We start from the raw sequence: 24,463 nt of genomic DNA, 5'->3' as shown, positions 1-24,463 counted from the left end.
ACTTGGACCAACGCATACCCCTCTCGGTACACGAACTGAGCGATCAACAAGTTGTAATGTGGTTTGGGTGGGCTTCAATTCACCCAAACCTAGCTATTCATAGACCAAGTAAGGAATCGAATTTATGTTCACTCCTAAGTCAAGAAGTGCGTGCTCAATACGGTAATTCCCTATTACATAAGCAATGGTTGGGCTACCGGGATTTTTGTATTTCTGTGGCACATCTTGCTTTAGGATGACACTCACTTTTTTAGTTAATTAAGAAGATTTTCTTTTGAATATTTTTTTATCTTTTGGTCATACATAAGTCTTTCAAAAATTTGGCATATGAAGGTATTTGTTTAACCGCATCTAGTAAAGGAATATTAACCTTCACTTGTTTCAACACCTCTAGATTGTCCTAAGAGTTAGAGAGGGGTTTTGGTGCAATTAGCTATTGGGGGAATGGTGCAATCGGCTTGCTTTAGAGTTCTGGTTCTAATTCATGTGAAGTGTTGCTAGGTCTATCAATTTTATCTACTTCTTGGTCCTTAGACTTTTCAATCCTTATCGGAATAGATTTGTCAATTATCTTCCCACTCCTAAGAGTGGTGATAGACTTAGCTTGCTCCATTTGATTTGAAGAACTTGGATCACTTATTTTGTATCACGGTTTAGGATTGGGGAAAGGTTGGGCTGGAAAAATCCCTTTTTTTTTCAATTGAATTTTCTGTATCATGCCTTTATATGGCCTTTAAAAGGTCTTGAAGGGTTTGTAATATATTCTGATTGATAAGTTCTTGGTTTTAAATATGTTTCCAGACCGGACTTTCTTGAGGTTTCCCTTGATTCAAGAATTGGTTAGGGATTCCTTGAGGAGTAGCAGTTTGTCCATTCCTCCAACTAAAGTTCGGATGATTTCTCCAACTAGAATTATCTATTAGAGATGGATCTGTTGAAAAGTCTTTAGTAGTTGTTCACATCATTCGATTGCTCGTTCAGTGCCTCTTGAAAAGTAGGTATCATTGGACAATTTTCAATTATATGTATGTTGCAAGCACAGATACCACAAATAACTTCCTTAGCCTTATCCTTCTTAAGTTTCATGGCCTCGACCTTCCTTGTGAGACTGGCCACTTTAGTATTCATATCATCATCCTCTTTCAGCAATTACATCCCACCTCTCTCCCTTGCTTGAGTAGGCTTAGATGTGGTGATAGGTTTTGGGGTGATATCCCATGATTGTGAGGTTTCAGCGAGTTTGTAAAGGAATCCCACACCTCATCGACATTCTCGTTCATGAATTCCCCATTGCACATCGTCTCGATGAATTGGTGCATGAAAGATGTCAGTCCATCGTGGAAGAAAGTTGTTATGCACCACATTTTAAAACCGTGTTGTGGGCATGAACTGACGAGATCCTTAAACCACTCCCAATATTGTAAGAATGTTTCATCTTCCTTTTGGGCGAAGTTCATGATTGACTGTGTCACGCCCCAAACCTGAAAATCGGATTCACAGGAATCCCGATCGCCAAATCTGATGCCGACAGCCTCCGTAGTACCCCATTCTTAGCTCTCAGCGTCCATACGCTAGATTCCGAACCTGGGATCCTACAAGGAGGTTTTTTTTTCAATGTACCTTTAACTCATAAGAAGCCTAACCACAAGTTTACCCAAATTACAAAGGCAACATCATCATCACATATCCACTAATATAATCATTTGAGTACAATGCTGAGAGGGAAATACATAAATTAAAAATCAAGCTCCAGAAGTTCGTTGCACGCTCCAAGCTCAACACTGCTGCAACCTAACATCACCTGCACGCATCTATCATGCATAAACTTATAGAAAGCTTAAAGGGTGGTGTAAGTGTATTCATGAGGTAAGTGTCAAGTATTCAATACAATGCCATAATCATACAATATCAGAAATACTGGTAAGATCATGAATCATACGATATCAAAGTAAGCGAAAATACTGACAAGTCCATTAGTTAATCACTATCAGAATATGTAATACAGATCAGCTATGTAAATGAGGAGTCATAAAGAGCCAAATATCAAATACCAATGATGCAATGCAATATATAATTCCTAATGAGTTCACGAATACTGTCAGCTGCATCTAGACCATATAAATGCAGAAACACAGTAATCCAAAATGCCATATGCCTCGGATGTAATGCAAAATGCGGTGCGAATGGAATGACCATGCTGGAGTGTGAAGTCGGAATGATAGTACGTAGTATCACAGGCTATGGAGTCCATCACAAGGGACTTCTATCCAAACCAGTCCCATGCCTAATTTGGTAGTTAGTCTCAATGTGGTAAACTCCTGATCTCAGGTTAGTCGCGTGCCCCAACTGAAATCCTGGCCATTGCGAAGGTACACATAACAAATAGATACGCACCACCAGCCCGAGTGGATAGTGAATGAATAAATAAATGCGTATGCAACTCCTGCTCAATAACTCCACATTTCAGTACGGTTCCTCTTTGGGATCATCACCGGAGTCTATTACACTTTACGCCAACTTGTCACCCCTATCCGAGCACACAACTAGGTAAGTGGAAGAGACCTCACCATCCGCCTGCCAATATCGGGCTCGACTCATCGATAGCGGACCCATTCCTCAAGCTAGTCAGACTCAACCTAGATATTGCCCCCTCACTCAGGCGAGTAAGGTCACACACCCTCCCAACCGAACACGACACAGTGGGAGACGTGACCTACTAGATATGGCCCTCATGCGCTCATATACATCCACTTGGTCTCGACGTTGGGGCGTCCTTTGGTACCGAGAGTGTTTAGAAATTTTCACCCAGGGCCATCTATGGTAGCCCAATGCTAGAATAGATTTTCGGTGTCCCATCTGGCCATTCACGATATGCCTGTGGAGGCTACAGCCCTGATGTCGCTAAGGCGTATAGTAATCATATTGCAAGATGCATGAGTCATACAATCTAGTCATACATCAATCCTACACATACCGTCCGCTCATGTGAGATAACCTCTGCCTATCAAGGAGTCTCATAACAACCTGCCCAATGACATATGCAATGGTCAACCACATCTCATAACAAACATGCAGATGATGCTTATGGGCATGTATCATGATGCTATGTTGTCACATACTCGTAATCAATATCGATAACAGATGCCGATGCATTCCAGCCATTGCATTTCATGGCTCAAGACTGACCAAACAAGCCCAATATTCAGTATATTTTGGCTCAAGGTGGGTCCTAGTCGATTTTAATGGTAAAAAAATCAATATTTTTTATACTATGGCCCACCAGAAGATTGGATTGGGTTCAATTTTTAGCTCAACGTCTAAAATAAGCTGGGGAATGGAATGGATAATGTGGATGAGACCCATACTTCAAGGTGGGGCCTGCATGAGTAGCCCACCCCAAAAGCTTAAACCAAGCTAATAAATATTTATTTATTTATTTGTCTCTGTTGGTGTTAGTGCACCCCACTGTCTATTCACACTCCCCCGTGTAGCCATGTCCAACGTCCAGGGATGCTGGACGGACAACGTGAACACTTTAATCAAGGTGGGTCCCACATGAACGTGGCCCACATGATTTGGATCAACCTGGTATGTGTGTTTTCCCATCATCTGGACCCTTCAAGAGGGGTAGCAAAGTGGGTTAGTCCCCATGTTTGGACAGCCATGAAGTCCATTTGATGGACAGTTTGGACACCACATAAACTCATTGAATGGGCCACAAAATAAAGGAAGGAGAGAGAGAGAGAGAGAGAGAGAGAGAGAAGCACCCACCTCTAGATTAACTCCTTCTTTCGCCTATGCAATCTAGACTTCCAAGGGACAATTTTAACAGTTGAGATGATGATCCAAGGGTTGGATTGGGTGGTAGGAAGGTGGGCCACACTAAGCTCTCATGGGGGTTGAGACATGGGTTGCCTGTTTTTGGAGAATGAGAGAGATAAGAGAGAGGTGTAAGAGAGGGAGAAAGGGAGGTGATGTGAGTGATGGAGTGATGGGGAGGGGGATGGTGAGTGATGGGTGAATGTACTTAGTTGTAAGAGAGTTGACTTTAAGAGAGGGATGGTTGCACGGATACAAGTCTCTGGTCAAGTTGACTTAAATATACGAGACATGACTCAGGACTGCGTGCAAATGCCTGTAACAGGTTGACGGTTGCTGGAATTCGACTAGGAGTACCGCGGAGCCTACGAAACGGTACAGTATAGGATATTGGTCTTACAGACTTCCTTATGGTGTTCGTTTTATGGTATGGGAAAAAAATCATGAACTACTTCATCATGTCATTCCATGAGCCAATAGATCACGGGCGTAATGAGTGCAACCATGTTTTAGCTTTCTCTTTCAAAGAGAAAGAAAAGAGTTTCAGTTTGACCGTGTCCTCAGACACGTTAGGAAAGTATAAAGTGCCTATAACCTCGTTAAATTCTTGCAAGTGCAAGTATAGACTTTCATATTCAAGTGCGAGTAACTTTGGAAGAAGTTAGATCACCCCAGGCTTGATGTCCATGTTTCATGTATTTTCTGGAAAAATCATACAAGAAGGGGTGCTCACCCCTGCCGGTTATAAGTAATCTCGTAAAGTATAAGGTAGGGGTGCATGGTGCACCTCATTCTCATCCTAGACTTCCGCAACTCGAAGTTGTGGTTGATTCACCGGTTGATTTACAAGTTGATTTGCAGCCATAACCTTAATTAACTCTGAGGCTCTCTAATGGTGTCTAATCCTGTGATGGACAGATAACCCCTCAACTAATCCTCTTTCACTCAAAAGACGTCGAGTGTTGTTACGGACCCACTTGGGGATAAAACACTCTCAGCCCTTAATTTCAGATCCAACGTAGACCTAGAAGAAAGAAGGGAAATAGAAATCTAGAATTAGACAAAGAGAAAGAGAGAGAATTAGAAAGAAGTTACCAAATTAGAAGGTTCCATGTTAGGATCCTGCAAACGAAAAAGAAAGAAAGTGAATTAATTTCTAAAAAGGAAATAAGAAAGTTTTTAAAAAATAGAAATAGAAGGATGAGTTAGTTTCCAAAACTAGAAAAGGAAAGCTTCTAAAAAACAGAAAATAGAAAGTTTCTAAAAAAAACAATTTCTAAATCTAGAATTAGAAAATAGTTTCTAAAAATATAAAAGGAAAGTTTCTAAACCTAGAATTAGAAAGCAAAGTTAGTTTTTAAAATAATTCAGAAAAACCGTAATCCTAAAAATAGAAAATAGAAAAACCCTAATCGTAAACTAATTCCAAAACTAGCTAATCTCATAACACGCAACCGTTAGTACCTAACAACGGCGCCAAAAACTTTTTCACAACCCCAAGTGTAGGGTCACGATGCAGTAATAATCTCGGTGAGACCGAGGTTGAATCCACAGGGACTAATCTCGTGTGTATTCTAAGAGCAACTAGAAATAGAACTAGAAGAAGAAGTAAACCTAAATTAGGAAAGTAGAGAGAGTAATTGTGAAGTGTTTGTTTAGAAACTTAAGAAATTTAAAGGTGGGAACTAGGGTTTCCAAGGATCCACTTATAGCAATCACGGAGATCTATGCTTGATTCAATGACACAACTAGAATTAGAGTCCCATCTTATCCAGTTGGAAGACCTCTCAGTAAAACCAAATCTGAACTTCCTTTGACCTTATTCTCAATGGATGAAAGTCATGAGAACTAGAAGTGATTCCATCACAAAACCATGCCCAGGAGACAATGGCTCATAATAGGATATACTAATCTCATAACCAAGCATAAGAGAATCATGAGGATTAGAAGGGATTCCAACATGCAACCATGCCCAAGGGACGATGATGAACAACAAGATTTCCTAATTTCACAATCTCAATGCATGAAAAGAGATACTCAAAGCTATCGCAAATCTACTGTAATTCGAGTCACAATAAACCATTAAAAATTGAAAGTATTTCTTAAATATCAAGCTAGAATCAAAGAGAGTTCAACTTAAATATGAATCAAAGCAATAGAAAACATCCATCACACTACAAGCTTCACCTCTTAGCCCTAGCTAATAGGTTTAGCTAACCATTGTCATGATTGGAACTAAAACCCTAGAAGAAAGTATGAAAAACTAAGGGAGAAGAAGAACGCTTAGCGATGACTCTCTGCACTTTTGCTCCACTCCTTAAACACTAGATTGATTAGATAGATCCCTAGGGATGCCTTGGGGACTCCTATTTATAGTTGTGCAACACCTCCTTTTGCACCTCTATGAAAAAATCCAGAAACTACCTCAAATTTACGCACTCTGCGTAACTTCGCGCGATTCGTTCAATGACTTCGAATAGTCTTTGATGTCATTGAAGGTGTCTTTTATACATACTTTTTTTGCATTTTTATAGCTTCATCCAGACTCTGCGACCTTCTATGTCATTGAACCTACCTTCGATGTCATTGAGCATTGTTCGAGGAATCGATAATGTGTCCAAAACAGTCCAGAGAGTTATTCCAATTTCTTCAATAAATTCAATGTCATCGAAGAGACCTTCGATGTCATTGAGCAGATCTTCAATGTTATCGAGGAGTGCTTTAAGTAATCAAAAATGGTGCCCAATGTGTCCAGCGAGTTTTGGCGAAATTTCATGGAAAATTCAATGTCATTAAGCAGGTCTTCAATGTCATCGAGAAAAGCTTCGAGTCATCGAACAAGTTCTAGAGTCATCGAAAAAAACGTCTTCAGTTTTTCTAGTGACCAACTCGATTTTCCTTCTTAAATTCGATGTCATCAACCTGTGTTTGATGTCATCGAATTTGTCCTCGAGTCATTGAACGGTGTTCGATGACACTGTAAATGTGTATTTTGCAATTGTTCTTTCCACTTCGTTCCTCCTCCACTTGGTTTTCTTGAATCTTGGGACCTTGAAATTTTCAATCTTTATCTCCTAAGATCCATTCTTTGCCTTAGTGACCTTTGAGCATCAAATCCATGCTTTTAGCACCTTTTCCAACCAAGCTCTTAAATTCACCTTGCAACATAAATATGAGTAAAATAGGACATAAAGTAGTATCATGCTCATAAAACCAAGATATAAATGGGGTCCAATATGAAATATTTGACCCTCAACACGATCCTACACTTGGGGTTGTGAACATCCAGTCACAAGTCAGCATGACCATAGCTCTGCCTGATCATAGGTCGGTCGACCCATAGGTCGGCGCAACCTACGACGATCATTGGCAAGGGAAGCCAATAACTATTGGAGTCGACGATCATAAGGATAGTATAAGCCAATTAACATCGGGATAATACCAAACTACTGATAGCTCGATACTACCTGCCTTGAGGCATTATCTGCCTCAACCATTTGATCTTTCCCAAAGGTCGGATGAACTGGTCAGTTCTAAGCTAATGTCTAGCCTTATCTGAGGCTAATGGCCCAAAGATCTCTCCTTATATCCCAAGAGATAAGGCCAGGATCTTGGGGATCTCGGACACCCATGATCCGATGAAGATCTCCGGGATCCCCGGAGCCCTAAGTGGGAGGAGATCATCAGGTTATGTGATCTTCCCTCTAAATAAGGAAGATCTTCTGATTGTGTGATCTTCCCTCTCGACTGTATGACCAGATGAAGACCTCTAGGGCCCTTAATGGAGGGAGATCTCCAACGGTGTGATCTTCCCTCTCGACTGTATGACCAGACGAAGACCTCTAGGGCCCTTAATGGAGGGAGATCTCCAATGGTGTGATCTTCCCTCTAAATAAGGAAAGACCATCCAACTGCAGGATCTTTCCTCTTAACTATATAAGGGAGCCCTTAATGGTGAAAGAGAGAGACATTAAGACATAGACAATTCATAACAAAAAATACAACCGGTAACTCTTTTCCTTAAGATCATTTCCTACAAAGACCCTAGTCCCTGACATAAGCATCGGAGGGTCCCTTGCACTAGCTAGGGTCTCCTTTGCTCTTTTATTCTTATGTGCAAGTGTTCGAGGGTTTTAGGAGGATCTGCCAGAAAAAACCATCAACAGTTTGGCACCGTTTGTGGGAAATAAGATCATAATCGTTCCCTGCTTTACCAAAGAGACCAAAATGGCCAGAGGGAAGAAGAAAACTTGAGTCTCGCTAGTTGCGCCTGACCTTACGCTGCCCCTAGAGCACCCTGATAGTCATCGGGGTTCCACCTCCTAGCATCCGACTAATTCCAGTCCCGGGAGGCTGATTTTGTGGTAGAAGCGCTATTGCTAAAGTAAGGAAGTATGACCAAATGTCCTAGATGAGGGTGAATAGGACTTTTCAAAAATTCTTTTCGTATAAGAACAATCAATACTGTAAGACCCGTATCCTAGTCCGTACTGTTCCATCGACTCTCGTGATCCTTCCCATCGAATTTCGGCAACCTGCAACATATAATCGACATTTGCGTGCCACCATAAGTCAAAGCTCATAAATTTAGGTCGGCTTAATCTAAGACTTGTACCATTACAACCGTACCATCGCCGCGGTTCCAACACCGCATCTTGCATACCGATCTGATACCCTGGCAGGGAGATGTGGACCCGTGTTCAGTTCGAGGAAACGCCACGCATTTGCAATCTGAAGAAAATCTTTACGATATGTCAAATCAATCCAATCAATCACTTCACATGTCAAGTACATGTCCCATCCCCAAAAGCAACCCCAAAGTCAACTCTCTCCCTCTCTCTCTCTTACACACCTATACATGTCAAGTACATGCCCATCAGCCCATCACTCACTTCCCATCACTCCATCACTCCATCACACATCACCTCTCCTTACGACCCTCTCTCTCTCTCTCTTTCTCTCCACACTTTCCAAGCAACACCAGAGAGAGAAAAGAGTGTGGACGTCCAAACTCTTCCATGAGAGAAAAATTGTGAGTTGTGTGGCCCACCTTCCTATCCTAAAATCCTTCATCCTAGCCATTCATCTCTCATCACCCTCCATTAAAGTGGAGCACAAGGAGACCGGCTTTCCAACGGACCAAAAAGATAGAACAGTGGGTGCTTCTATAGGCTAGTTTCATGTTTTTATATTAGGCCAAGTGAGGCCTACCGATCGATGGTATGGATCTCACTTTAGACCCTAAGATATGGCCGATGGCCCACCTTGATCCTCATGATCATTCCATGATGGGGCTATTCTCTATGGACCCCATCATGATGTTTATTTTCCATGTATGGATAGGGTCATCTAGACCTTACATTTGGTGGAGAAAGGATCTCCACCGTTGATTTTTGGTTTGATGGACCCACGTGTAATGGGACCCACTTGATGTATGATTGGTTGCAAGGAAGGGCTCATAGTGGCGGAGCCCTCCATCACACGTGTCTCACTCTTTTTCTCTCTCTCTCTCTCCCTCTCTTTTTTATTTCTTTTTATGTGATGATGTAGCCGTGTGGCCCACTTGGATGGACCCCACCATGAAGCATGTATTTTAGCCAAGCCATTTAAAGGTGGGGCCCACTTTATATATGTGTTGAACCTACACCATTCACCATCTGGTGGCCCACCTGAGTAGGGCCAACCTCACGTACGTGTGTACCCAACCCGTCCAGCGTCCAGGGACGCTGGACGATAATTGAAAAACACAAATATTAGCTTGGTTCAACAAGCCTTGAGGAGGGCCGCTTGTGTAGGCCCCACCTTAATGTATGCACCCAATCCACACCGTCCATCCCTTTCCCTAGACCATTTTAGGCGTTGAGCCGAAAAATGGGGCCAATCCAACTTTCTGTTGGGCCATAGCATAGAAAATAGTGTCTGTCACCGTTAAAAATCTACATGATGTTTTCACACCCCAAAATATATTGAATATTAGGCTTATTTAGCTTGTCATGGGCTATGGGAAGCAGTGGATGGGGTGGATTCTTCCGATGCGGGCCCCAAGCATGAAAAACCTCAAAAAAAATGAGATTTCAAAAAATAAATAAATTAGGTGCAGCGCCTGCTGCTGCTGTGCAGCAGGACGCTGCTGGCACCACCGTGAAATGGGCAGTGACCCACGGTCCCAGCCATGGGCCCCACCATGATGTTTGTTCATCATCCAACCTGTTCATTAGGTGGGCCCCTTCCTGAAGTAGGCCCCACCCAAATATCAGCCCCATCTAAAGCTCAGGTGGCCCACATCATAAGAAACAGTGGGGTTGAACCGTCTGCCATTGAAACCTATTTGAGTCTTCACAGCAGTTTTGGGCCAATGTGAAATTTGTTTTTACTTCCATCCAGGTCAGCGTGACCTTGTCAGCAAGTTGGACAGCATATAACATTATGGTGGCCCCCACGTGAGACCCCAAGATGCATGTATTCTATCCACACCATCCACAGCAGTGGACGGTGGAACCCACTATGATGTATGTGTTCTAGTCACACCGTCCACAGCAATGGACGGTGGAAACCACCCTGATTTATGTATTTTATCCACACCATCTGGATGGTGGGACCCACCATGATGCATGTGCTGCATCCAAACTGTCCAGCCACTTGAAAGCTCATTTTATGGCATGAGCTAAAGAATGAGTCAGATCCATAGTTTAGTGGACCCCACCCTTGATGCATGTGTTGCATCTAAACCATCCAACCACTTGGCGAGCTTGTCTTAACAAGCTTGAGACTAAAAATAAGTCAAATCTAAAGTTCAAGTGGACCTCAACATTTAATGTAGTGGACAATGACGCCCACTGTTCAAAATTTCTAAGGGCCATAGTAGTTCCCTATTAATCTGATATTTGTTTCCACTTCATCTATCACTATGACAATCTATGAATAGGTTGGATGGGAAACATACGTTATGGTGGGCCTTAGGAACTTTAAATGGTGGAAATCATTATCACCACTCTTATTTGGTTATGGCCTATTGCAATGTACATAAGGCCCATGTGATTAGGCCCATCTTGATGCATTTATGACCTGTTGTTGAGGCCCACTTTGATATATATGAGGTTCATGTTACGAGGCCCATTGTGATGTATTCAAAGGCCAGGGGTTATGGCCCATTGATGTGACCCACTTGATTTAAATAAGGCCCATATGATGCAGTCCATTTGACGTATCTAAGGCCCATAGGTCGAGGCCCAACGGGATGTCCTTAGGGTCTATTGCAATGTATGATGCCTCCATGGTTTGTGTAATGATGTTTTATGGTGGGCCATGTCTTAGGAGCAATTTTGGTTTGATGTCCACATTGTAAGAATAATGTTGGTTTAATGTCCGTATTATAAATCTCCCTAGGGCCCATTGATAGGCCCATACTTGTTGTGCGTAGGCCATCTAGGCCCACCTTCGTTGTGAGGATAGTTCATCACCTTATAACATGCTTAGTGTAACTCCACGACTCATGCCCATACGCATCATTTGTATGCTTGATATGACGAATGTTTGATTATAGCATAAGCTAGTTAGTCTGAGGCATTTACGGGACTCCTTATGAGACGAAGCGCCCCACATGATCGCGCGGTACGCGCTGGATTGCTGCATGATTTGACGGTGTGATTCATGCATCTCGCATTTGTGTGTCATGATCATTATACGCCCTAGAGACATCAGGGCCATGGCTCCACAGGCACATCGTGGATAGCCGTATCGGATACCGAAAATACTTAGTTTTAGCACTGTGGGCACTTAGGATGTCCTTGGGTGAAAGTCTCAGAACCTTTTTGATACCAAGAGTTGCTCTAACATCTAGACCGAGTGGATACACGAGCGCCCGAGTGCCGAATACCAGTAGGCCGCGTCTCCCACTGTGTCGTAGTCTGTTAGAAGGGGTGTGGCCTTATCCGCCCAAGTGAGGGGGGCTATAAGCTAGGCTGAGTTTGACCAGCTCGCAAATGAGTCTGCTATCGATGAGTCGGGTAGGTATTGGCAGACTACTGGTTAGGTGGATAGTGAGGTCTATTCCACTTGCTTGGCTGTGCAGCTAGGGAGGAGGCAGTCAGTGTGAAGTGTATTAGACCCCGGTGATATCAAGAGGAGAACTGTACTGATATGTGTACTTGATGAGTACTGGCTTGCTTGGATTGCATCTCGCATATGACATTCGGCTACGTAGGCCTCGCATTGTATCGATATGGTTGATAGCATTCATGTCTCACATCGCATGGCCTTGGTATGGATGATAGCATTCATGCCTTGCATCACATGGCCTTGGTATGGCTAGTTGTATTCATGGATTTACCGCATATTTTCTCATTACTCTGATATTGTACACTTGGTGCTTACCTTGCCCACACACTTACACCACCCTCCAAGCTTTTGTAAGCTTATGCACGACTGTTGCGTGCACGTGGCATTGGATCGCAGCAACGCTGAGGCAAGAGCGCACATCAGTTCATTTTGGAGTTTTGATCACCTTGTATTTCCCTTTCCGTATTTATATTTAAAGTTTTTAATATAGTGGATATGTAGTGATGTTGTTTTGTGACTTGGTTATGCTTGTGGTTATGTTCCATTACAAAAAAAAAATCATACTGAAAATCCTCCTTGTAGGATCCCAAGATCGAAATCTGGCATGTGAGTGCCGAAATTCGAGAATGGGGCACTATGGAGGCTGTTGGCGTCGGATTCAGCGATCGAAAATTTTGTGAGCCCGTTTACCGAGTTTGAGGAGTGACAAATGCCTAACTATAAAAAAAAATAAGGCAAAGTAACTTTATGCCTTCCAAGCCAATAGAGACTCCAAAAACCAAGGCTTATACAAGATTTTCATATAAGGAAACAAGCCTATAGAGATAGTGTATATGATAGTGTGTGGGATGTGATTTCTATCAATACTTATACATTAACTAAATCATGCATCGTAAAAGTCATTTGATAAATATAAGCACAATTAGAACAATGCACAAAAAAGTAATTCTAAACACAATCATATATAGTGGTTTGGCTACTTGCCTACTCCGCTCCTTACGGACACACTTTCTTCTAGAGTGTACCGGATTTCACTATCCAATGGTTTTAAATCAGGTTAACCTTGAACCTTCACAACCTACACAAGGTTAAATAATGTACCTACACAAGGTTCCGTTAACTGCCTATACAAGGCAACATGTCTTACATAAGGACACAATTGGGAGCCTACACAAGGTAACCCATGCCTACACAAGGCAATGCATATACAAGGTAACCTATGCCTACACATGGCAACTCGTCCTACACAAGGACCATGTATCCTCCTATCGGAGGTCTACAAAGAGGTCTTGTCAAGGTTGTCACTCAAACTCTGAATCCCAATCCTACACAAGGAAAGGGCTTCAGACTCGATGGACTCTGTATACTTACAAATAAGTGAGTGAGCTCCTTTCTCACACAATGTGAAGATATTTAATGATGACGAAGAGTCTTCAGCTCCCTTGAACTGCAACTGTTTCTGATGCTTCGATGAATGCTCCAAGGTTGTGAGGTTTAAAGTTTTGTTCTTCTCTATTTAGATAATAAGATTTTAACATAGAGAAGGTTCCTATGAGTTATGCATTCAAGAGTTCCAACACTTGGGATTTTCTTATGATGAGGATAGTTGGATACTCATTGAATGCTAGAGTTCATAATTCAATCTAAGCAGATAAAATGATGAGTTAATGATTATGCCAAGATTGAATGGTGAACTCTAATGGGAAAGAGGGGATGAGGAAGAGGGTGTAATCTCTTTGAAGCACTCTCTCAAACTCTCTTAAATTTTAACTCCTTTTGCTAAGAGGCAACCTATGGTATTTATAAAAGAAGAATCCCAACGATAAAAAGATGGGCAAAAATCTGTCATTGTTGATGCCATCGATTAGTGTTCGATTTCATTGAAATTTGAATTTCGATATTATCGAGCCTACTTCAATTGCATCGATTTCCTACACACATATATTCATTTTTGTGTAAAACAAACTCTGCTGGATTTTATCAAGTACTCTTCGATTCCATTGATGTGCACTTTGATGTCATCGAGAGGTAGCTCAATCTAATTGGATTTTCTTCAGAAATTTAGCTTTGGTTGCTAGAAGATTTTATCTTAATATTCGATGCTATCGAATTTCATTCGATGTATTTTCTTAGATGGTTTGCTAGTAAAATATTCCTTATTTTTGATGTAATCGAGCATGCTTCGATACAATTGAGAACTTACTCTCGATGTAATCAAAGATGACTCGATTATATTAATGAACACTTTAAGAATGTTTTCTGTGTAGAGGGAGTGCCCTAAGTTATTGTCATTGAATAGGGTTTGATTCTATCAAAATTTGAATTTCGATAATATCGAACTCTATTCGATATAATCAAGATTTCCCAGCAGATGGTTATATTATTGTTGGATAGAATCGGCTTATTTCTCAATGCAATCGAATCATGTTCGATAGAATCGAAAATAACTTCGATTGCAAATCGATGCAATCGATTTTACCTGTGTAGTTCATGTTTTTCTCCTCTAACATTCTCACTGTTAAAACCTTAAGCTTGATGATTTTCAATGAATTGGGGGTAAGACTAAGTTAAATGGGGGTCATTTACCTCAGGGGTTTAGTTAGGAAAGTGAGGCTTCATTTACCTATTCGGAGCACTCAAACTTCTTCCTGGTTGAGGTCTTGATCTTGTAATATTCATCTTGAGGCTCACTTGAAGACTAACTCAACATTCATGTAATTTGACAAACTAGGGCACTTTCAAAGGCAAGGTCAGTGGTCCCGCATCAAAGGAGGACGATTGAACTCCCTCGAGCAGCAGGTTGAAATGTTGAACAGCAACATGAACTCCATGAGGCAATTGTTGGAACAAATACAGCCTCAACACATACAGAGGACTGCTAAGGAGGGTGAGAAAGCGGGCCACAACCCCCCTCAACCTTTCAATATGCCCGACACCTCTTAGAGAGGTCGACAGTATGATTCGACCAATCCAGCCCCATCTCACATTTTCAGGATTGTAGCCTTGCTTGCTTCTGACCTATGCCATGAGCTAGACCGAAAGAAGCATGACAAAGCCCCGATCGAAGCTACTATTGAGAGGGGCGAGCCATGGAAAGTCGAGCTCAAGGACTTATGAGGTCAGATTGGGGACATGTAACAAGCCTACCGTATGAACGCGCCGACTCCGATGGAAGTGATAACGGAGGAAATTGAGCCCCCATTTACCACCAATATCATGCAGGCACAATTGCTAGAAAGATTCTGTATACCTTAGATCACTCCTTTCTTAGGAGTTACCGACCCATCATAACATCTGAAATCTTTTAGGGTCTCGATGGAGTTGCACAACACGTCCGACGCGGTAATGTGCCGAGCTTTCTCCCTGACCTTAATCGGATCTACCCACCTATGGCACAAACAATTGAAGCCGAACTCCATCAGTTCGTTCCCCCAGCTTGGTCAAGTTTTCATCAAGAACTTCATCAGGGGAAAGAAGAGACTCAAACAAGCCTCCCATCTCCTTCACGTCATCCAAAAGAACGATGAACTACTGCAGGATTACATCAAACACTTCAATCTTCAAGCAATGCAAGTACGGAAACCCTCTAAAGAGCTTGCCTTAACAGCGATAATGGGAGGACTGAGGGATTGCCAATTTCTCTTTCCGTTGGACAAAAATCCACCGATAACAATGGCCAATCTACTGAACAGGTTGCAAAAATATGCCAACGCCAAAGAAGCCCGTGCCCTATGAGACGTTATCTAGAACAAAGGTCTCCTAACCAAAGAACGGCAGATGAGGGTAGAACCCAGTTCGACAGCTATAAACAGAAAAAGGAAGGACGATCAACCACACAACAATCATTGCCCAAATAAACGGCTTGACAAAAAGTTCAAGACATACACTCCTCTTAATAAAACACCCAAACAAGTCTTGATGGAGATTCAGGACAAACATATTCTTAAGTGGCCGAGCAAGTTGAAGTCTAATCCCAATAAGAGGAGTAAAAGAAAATAGTGTCTTTTTCATTGGGATCATGGTCATTCGACGAGCAACTACTTCGACCTCAAACAGGAAATTGAAGCACTCATTCGTAGCGGACATCTCGGAGAATATGTCAGTCATCGAGGGGACTGAGCTGTAGCGAAAGATGAACGGCCTATCAACAACGAGCCGACTAGAGAGATCCGTACCATCTTCGAAGGTCATGGCAGTGGAGGAGATTCAAACCGAGCTCGAAGAACCCACATAAGGAGTATTGGTCACTCCAAAGAAGTCCTCACCATCAGCAGTTTGACCTTTATTGAAGAGGACGCCCAAGGAGTCCACCATCCACACGATGATACGCTTGTGGTCACTCTGACCATAGCCAACCGCAAGGTATTCTGAATCCTTATGGACACTAGATCATTGGCTGATATCCTCTTCACGTAGGCGTTTGACAAAATAGGAGTTGGTCGGTCATGACTTTAACCTGTTAAAACTCCTTTACTCAGTTTCTCAAGTGGAAGATTTATATCCGAAGGGTCAATACAGCTCCCGCTTATAGCCAGAGACAAACACAACAAGTAACTACTGTAAGACCCTACCCTGAGTGTGCATGTCGTTCCTCTAGGTCTTGCGGTCCTACCGGTCGAATCCCGATGACCCGCGACCTATGGATAGTGTTTGCAATCATCCTTAAGTCCGGTCACTTCGACCCAACTTCGATCGACTCGAAACCTATGCCATTACAACCGCATCGGCGCCGCGGTTCCAAAGTCGCGTCTCGTGCGTGGATCCGACGTGTACATCATAAGTTATGGGCCGCGCTCTTTTTGGACCGTTGATGTGTGATTGGTGGGACCCACCCTAGCCATTCACGTTTTCCCATGTGATGACATCATCCCTGAGCATAGCTTTCTAGAAAGCCTACTTTATAGCCTAGCCCCTAGCAAGCATGGGTTGCTTCTCCTATGCCCATCATTGCATTTCTCTTATCCAGGCCATTATGACTAGCCTCTTTTAAAGAAACTAATCATTCACCTTAGCTGCATCTCCCAAGTAATCCCATTTCTCTTTCATTTCTTCTTCTCTTCTCTCTGCTAGAACCCCTCTAACGTCCCCACCCTCTCCATTTCTCCAGCCCTCTTTCTCCCTAATCCTCTCCAATCCACCAACGTTGGTTTAAGATGGGATAAGACCATCCCGTGAACTTTACTTTTAATGAACAATTTCTAGAAATATAGACTTGAAGATTCAAAAAAAAAAATCCCCCTTGGCTAGAAATAATGTTGTCGTAATGATCAACAAATGAGGCGAATTTAGACATCGTAGGAAGTTCCTTATCCCCCATATTGTACATAGGATCATGCATGAGCGCCCCCTGAACTTAAGAAATCATACTATGAATGTTACTTGAATTCCCTTAATACATCTCTTTACTTAAAATAATATCTTCTACGAATTTCAGCACTTGAAATTAATTAGAAGTGAAGATATGGAGTTACGGGTAAGTTTTCAACCCTAGGCTGCGCATATTAGAATTAGATATGAAATCCTAAATGAGTTTAGAAATTTCAAACTCAAACTCCATGTGGAAATCTTGATCCTAAAATTTTCGGTTAGTACATTAAGGAATCAGAGTACGCATTGGAAGCATAATGGGCCACATGGTCTTATCTGTTATGGAGGTAAAAATAAATTCGTGATATTTTCCCATGAGTCTCGGATAATCAGGATCACGAGTGGATGGAACTATATTTATACAAAGTTTACATGGTTTGGCTCAAGGTTCTATGTCTTAGCAAATCTCAACGAACTCGTTGCCCTGATCAAGCAAAGGGTCGAGATTTAACAGGATGGTGAATTGATACCCAAAGTCATCTGTCCTGCGCAGACAGATGATTGATGTATCGAGCTCAAACCCACTATGACCATCTATTCATGACAACTCGAAATCTGAAAAGTAGAAGAATGTGTCATAATTTAGATAGTGGGGTAGATGAAATGAATCATGTTCTAGTAGTAGGTCATGAGCACTTGCATATACAAATAAACTTAGTATGAAGAAATGGCGAATGCATACAGACACCATAAGATAGACAATTGTTCATATTCATAGTCAAAGTGTTGAATTTCAGGGGCGAAATTCTCTTTAAGGGGGGTAGATTGTAACGCCCCGTATTTTTCAGTACACAGGTATTACCACTTAAACCAATGTTAGTGGAATCAAAATATTTAGCAAGTCAAACACCTTGAACTCAATGTATCCAGGGTGAGACTTTCGTTAAGGCCATCCACCACGGGCTCTAGGAGCTGAGTCAAAGCCTACAGTAGCCACTAGGGTGTGTTGGGCCAAACTCCTTAAATTTAAGTAGCAAGCGAACCTTCTCGAGGGGTACTTGTACAACATATTGATGATCGACCATAGAAAGCTAATAAGTAGCCAACCAATCATTCACTGCACCTAGGATTCCCAGTTAACCATTGAAACAAAATCCCAGACCTATCTGACCATCGGATCGAGATATATGGGCCGAATAAAGCCCCGAAAGGTGTGATATGGCCACCTGAGCCTCACAATGCACTCCAAACTGGACCAGGGCCCTTATAGAGGGACCCTTAAATAAAAGGTAAGATTAGATTTGTCACAAATGTCACAAGGGGCCCCACACTCAATGCAAGTGTACAATACTCAAACGTGCACGAAGTGCACCACACCAATCGGATCTGTCAAAGCTGAGTTGACCGATCCAAAACATAAAATCAGGGAGAGGTTCTCCTGCCCATTTCCAAGTCAAAACTAAGGGATTTCAACCCCCCAAGTGAGCCACCCCAACCACTTTTCGGGTGATCCAGACCGTCCATTTTTTTGGTAGGGTCTCCCCCAACAAAACCATATTAGGATAAGGGCCCCTGCAGAGGAACGAAGGGAGTAGCTTCGAGCCGTCCATTTTTAGCACACACGGCTGGATCTTTAGAGGACGGACGGATTGCTTACGTGAAGGGCAAGGCAGCGTTGGTTTACCCAGAGGATCACCGACGTGCACCACCAGCCAAAGAGAGTTCTCTCTCTCGAGCCATAAATTCCCAGACATGGATGAAATGCGAAAACAGAGCTTTCCATTTCCAGAAAACGGCATCTGGCACCGACGGTCGTCGCTTGGGGATGGGCAGAACTAATCCCAGCCTTTGGATCTCCATCTCCTTGCCTATAAAAGGGGACGTTGGTGCCCTCAGAATCCACACCCAAGGAAGGAAGAAAAAGAGGAGAGAAAACTGAGAGAGGGAGAAAGCAGAGAGGGAAAGTGAGCATTAGGTGAGCTTGGCTCACACTGTCCCCACTCAGTCCATGAGAACAGACCGAGCCGAGTCAGTGTAAGTCTACAGCCACACCACTCCTATGGAAAGAGAGAGAAAAGAGAGGAGTAGAAGCGGCGGGTGCGTACATGCCAGCCCAAGTTCGGACCCAACTGTGGAAGGTAGAACCCTTCCCTCCATTTTTGTTAAAAAGAAACTCTAGAAAACCATACTAAGCTCCATCACACCTCACCTTGGCTGAAAAACACCCAGCAGCAGGGACTGACAGGCTCTGTTTTAAAGGTGAATATAGCCTACAATCGGACAACGTTTTAAGTCTGAACAGGCCTAGGTGCAGGCCTGGAAGCCAAACAATGGCGTGGGAATGGCCTTAAGCTGGGGGCTGAAACGTGGTCCTGAGGCAGCCTACAAAGGGACTCTGTTGAGTTGCTGCATGACCCAAGAAATCAGACCGGAAACCAGGGTGAAAACGCCCCTGTTCAGGCCATTCCTTGACGAAGAAATCAGCAGCCATCATGCCACCATTTGGGCGTCAACACGAGTGTAAATGACCAGAAAATGGGCCGTGCTTGAGCTAAAAAATGAGGCCAGGAATGGCCTCCAAAATAGCATGTTGTTTCACGTCATTTGCAGGGGGACAATCATGCACATTGCAACGAAGGTGGGCTGCATGTGGGCTTCACCAAACGATGGTGGTCCCTGCACAATTGCAGGTGGGCCTCACCTAAAAATAGATGGGTTGCACGAGTTTTGGGCCCTGCACGAGTGCAGGTGGGCCGAACCCTGCATCAGCAGGTGGACCCCACCCCACAGTGGTCGGTGGGCCATGTATGTGACCCCACCTTGGTGAGGTGGCTCATATGGGCCGTCCTTCAGAAGACGCAAGTACGTGGATGTTTTCAAAAAAAAAAACTATATATATGTGTATGTATATAAAGTACATTATATTACGTCTATGCATGAATGTAACCGGTGGGTCCCACACGTGTGGACCTACCTCTGAATACACGCATCCCTTCCACGCACGTGTTGTAGATGGACTACATCCAGGCTGTCCATCAAAGGACGTCAGACCTGGTCATTCAAAAAATATATATAATATATATATTTGTGTGTATACATGCACCACGCCAGGGTGCTGTCATCCAATATCCAAACCGTCCATCAATGGACGTTCCAGATCATCCAGTGCTGGACGTTGCTGCATGGAAGAAAAGAATATATATATATATATATATATATATATATATATATATACACATACACGTGCATGAAAATTTTAAAATATTATATCATATAAAGTACCTCAGATGCATGAGATATGGTGTACGTGGATTGCATCCAGGGCCGTCCATCAAACAACAATCGACCTCCTTGTTTCATCCTGGCCGTCCATCAATGGGCAGGCAGTGTTGGACGGCTGTTGTACTGGTTTAAAGAAAAAGGTATATGTATGATATTAAATAATACAATTCTATATGTGGTGGGCCCCATGGGACCCACGTTGAGTTAATATACATATACATTGTGTATATATATATGATGGGCCCATGTGGGACCCACGTGATATGATATCAGATGTATATGCGATGTAATAATTAAATATGTAATGGGAAATTTGTGACTGTACGACCCATTTATGGCCCTATTTACGAGACCAAGCCCACCTTATTTCCCCCTGCGAGAATACGCCCCAGCTGTACGGATGGCTTGCCAAAGGTCGAAAATGCCCCTGCTTGTTCCTTCAAGCGGATAGGTGGTGCTCGAAGACGAGCGTTGACACTCCTCGAACTCAGAGTTGTACGAACGGGTCAAAAGATATCAAAGTTACATGGGCCCCACAGTTACGTATTTATTATATCCGCAACGTTCATCCATATTTCGAGATCATTTGGGAGCATTATCAAAAAAAAAAATCATATCCAAAGATCAACTGGACCACACCACAAAGAGCAATGGGAAAATTGATTTTCACCGTTAAAAATTTTGTAGGGCCCTCCATTACATTTATTTTCCATCCAATCTATTCATGAGGTCACAAAATCCTGGATGAAGAGGGAAAAAAAATTTCATAATGATCCAAAACTTCTGTGACCCCTAAAAGGGTTTCAATGGTAGACGTTCAATCCTCCACAGTCGTTTACGGTGTGGTCCACTTGATAGCTAGATCTGTCTTATTTTTTGCCTCAAGCCTTAATACAAGTTCGTCGGATATATGGACGGTTTGGATATAACACATACCTCATAATAGGACCCACAAAAAGCGGTGGGGATTACAATAGTAAAAAAATAAAATAATAATAAATAGGCCAGGAACTTATGGCTACGGTGTTTTCTATAGCTACGGATTATAACTGTATCCATAGCCGTAGCCCCTGCCGTTTCTATGTCCTTTTACATGTATCGAAGGTCTTTGGACTGTCCAGCGAGTTTGCCTCAAAAATCCTGCAATTTTCGAAACATATCGAAGAGTATTCGATATGTATCGAAGGTGATATGACCAATAGCTACGGATTATAACCGTAGCCATAACTGTAGTCTGTGTCAGTTTATGTATTTTTTTTATTTTTTTATTTTTTTATTTTTTTACATGGATAAATTTATTCTACCTACAATTTTCTCTAATACATATTTATATAAATATGTATATATAAGCATATAAAAAAAAATTCTCTTTTTTTTCATTTATTTCTTTATTCATTTAACGAGAATATCTCCTAAACCAAAATTAGTTACTTGACGTACCCTATATGATTTTGGGTAGGAGAAGCTACTTTAGCTAACCAACCTGGTTATTTTTCAAGATTCCATTAGATCTATGGTCGAAAATCCATTTCATTCACTTCGCAGTCAATTTCAATCAGTTCGCGGTCAATTTCATTCATTTGATTTACTTCGCGATCAATTCCATGCATTTCACGGTCAATCCCAGCGATTCTGTTTTGATTCACGGTCATTTCCATGCATTTCACAGTCAATTCCCTTCACTTCACGGTCATTTGCATGCATTTCACGGTTAATTCGCTTCAATTCATGATCATTCCCATGCATTTCACGGTCATCCCAAACTATTCCGTGTTGATTCACGGTCATTTCGAGGCATTTCACGGTCAATTCCCCTCACTTCACGGTCAGTTGCATGCATTTAGCGGTCAATTCACTTCAAACCATGATCATTCCCATGCATTTCACGGTCATCCCAAACAATTCCGTGTTGATTCACGGTCGTTTCGAGGCATTTCGCGGTCAATTCCCTTCACTTCATGGTCATTTGCATGCATTTCGCAGTCAAATTGCTTCAAACCATGATCATTCCCATGCATTTCACGGTCGTCCCAAATAATTCCGTGTTGATTCACGGTCATTTCGAGGCATTTTGCAGTCAATTCCCTTCACTTCACGGTCATTTGCATGCATTTCGCGGTCAATTCGCTTCAAACCATGATCATTCCCATGCATTTCACAGTCGTCCCAAACAATCCCTTGTTGATTCACGGTCGTTTCGAGGCATTTTGCAGTCAATTCCCTTCCTTTCATGGTTAGTTGCATGCATTTCGCAGTCAATTCACTTCAAACCATGATCATTCCCATGCATTTCACAGTCGTCCCAAACAATTCCGTGTTGATTCATGGTCGTTTTGAGGCATTTCACGGTCAATTCCCTTCACTCCACAGTCATTTGCATGCATTCGGTCAAATTGCTTCAAACCATGATCATTCCCATGCATTTCACGGTCGTCCCAAACAATTCCGTGTTAATTCACGGTCGTTTCGAGGCATTTCGCGGTCAATTCGCTTCACTTCACGGTCAGTTGCATACATTTCGCGGTCAATTTGCTTCAAACCATGATCATTCCCATGCACTTCACGATCGTCCCAAACAATTCCGTGTTGATTCACGGTCGTTTTGAGGCATTTCACGGTCAATTCCCTTCACTTCATGATCAGTTGCATGCATTTCGCGGTCAATTCGCTTCAAACCATGATCATTCCCATGCATTTCACGGTCGTCCCAAACAATTTTGTGTTGATTCACGGTCGTTTCGAGGCATTTTGTGGTCAATTCCCTTCACTTCACGGTCAGTTGCATGCATTTCGCGGTCAATTCGCTTCAAACCATGATCATTCCCATGCATTTCACGGTCATCACAAACAATTCTGTGTTGATTCACGATCGTTTCGAGGCATTTCGCGGTCAATTCCCTTCATGGTGGACAACCTTCTGAAAGGCATTTCAGAAAAGGCATATGAGACCCACTGTTTAGTAATTCAAAGTGTTGATCTAAGGGACCCACATTGGATGGACTGTTCACCAAAAATTCAGATACTGACCATAGGCCTTTTCCTACTGTTTGGTAATCCAGAGTGTTCACCAAAAATTTTGGTATGTAGGATATATGTGGACCTCCCAGATGCTGAGAATCGGATGAAAATTCTAAGAATATTTCTGGCCCAAGAAAACCTAGATTTTGTATTCCGATTTGACGAACTTGCCAATGCAACTGAAAGATATTCAGGGAGTGATTTGAAGGTGAAGTACCTACACCTGTTGTCTTTCTTGGCCATCTATTCCTCAATTTCTTACTTTCTTTTTGTGCAGAACCTTTGTATCGCAGCGACATATAGGCCAGTGCAAGAACTTCTAGAAGAAGAAAAGCAGCTATGTTCCTTGACTTGTAGGTTACTATTGATGTCTGTTTATTTCCTTGGATGCAGTTAGAGTCGAACCAGATTTATGTATGCTTTAAGGAATAACTTCATTTCTGAAAATGTATGGACCAGTGCATGGGCATTGGGCTTTGTGGACAGGCATTGATGTGTCCACTTGTGCATTTTTACAATTCATCTGATTACTCGTTACTCTCTCTTTCACTTTTTAACATATGCTAAATTGCCATTGCTTTTTGGTTTAGGGAGGTACAAATAATGCACCGTGAGTATTGAGGCCTCTGAATTTAGACGATTTTATTCAAGCAAAAGCTAAGGTATGGAAATAATCTCCTTTTGTAGTTCCAAATTCATATAGTAATTGATTGAAATACTTGAAAGAGAAGTGCCCAGTGTATATTCTCTCAGGTCATACTAAGCGTTTGTTAGGGTGATGCCGTTGAAACCAATATCGATATCTGTACAATTATTCTATAATCTTAAGAGAATAGGGGGAACGATCACCACCTACAACCAGTGGTACACCACAGCCTAGTTTCTGCCTTCAAAAATTTGTATGTGCATATGTATCTCGATTGCAGGTGATCAGTCCTCCAAAAATAAAGGGAATTGATCGCGAAATGCATGCAAATGA

The 24,463-nt window shown here is 42.3% G+C and overlaps 1 long non-coding RNA gene across 1 annotated transcript; it reads left to right on the top strand.

The window, feature by feature from the left end:
- The first annotated feature begins 23,548 nt into the window (after positions 1-23,548).
- Positions 23,549-24,160, top strand: LOC131247675 (uncharacterized). The gene is made up of 3 exons (XR_009171998.1): positions 23,549-23,692; positions 23,762-23,825; positions 24,079-24,160. It is a non-coding gene; the product is annotated as an uncharacterized LOC131247675 (long non-coding RNA).
- The last annotated feature ends 303 nt before the right edge of the window (positions 24,161-24,463 follow it).

This window comes from Magnolia sinica, chromosome 1 (genome assembly GCF_029962835.1).
Source record: "Magnolia sinica isolate HGM2019 chromosome 1, MsV1, whole genome shotgun sequence".
Lineage (NCBI taxonomy): Eukaryota > Viridiplantae > Streptophyta > Magnoliopsida > Magnoliales > Magnoliaceae > Magnolia > Magnolia sinica.
The sequence above is the reverse complement of the archived record's forward strand: the minus strand, read 5'-3'. Positions and strand labels throughout refer to the sequence as shown.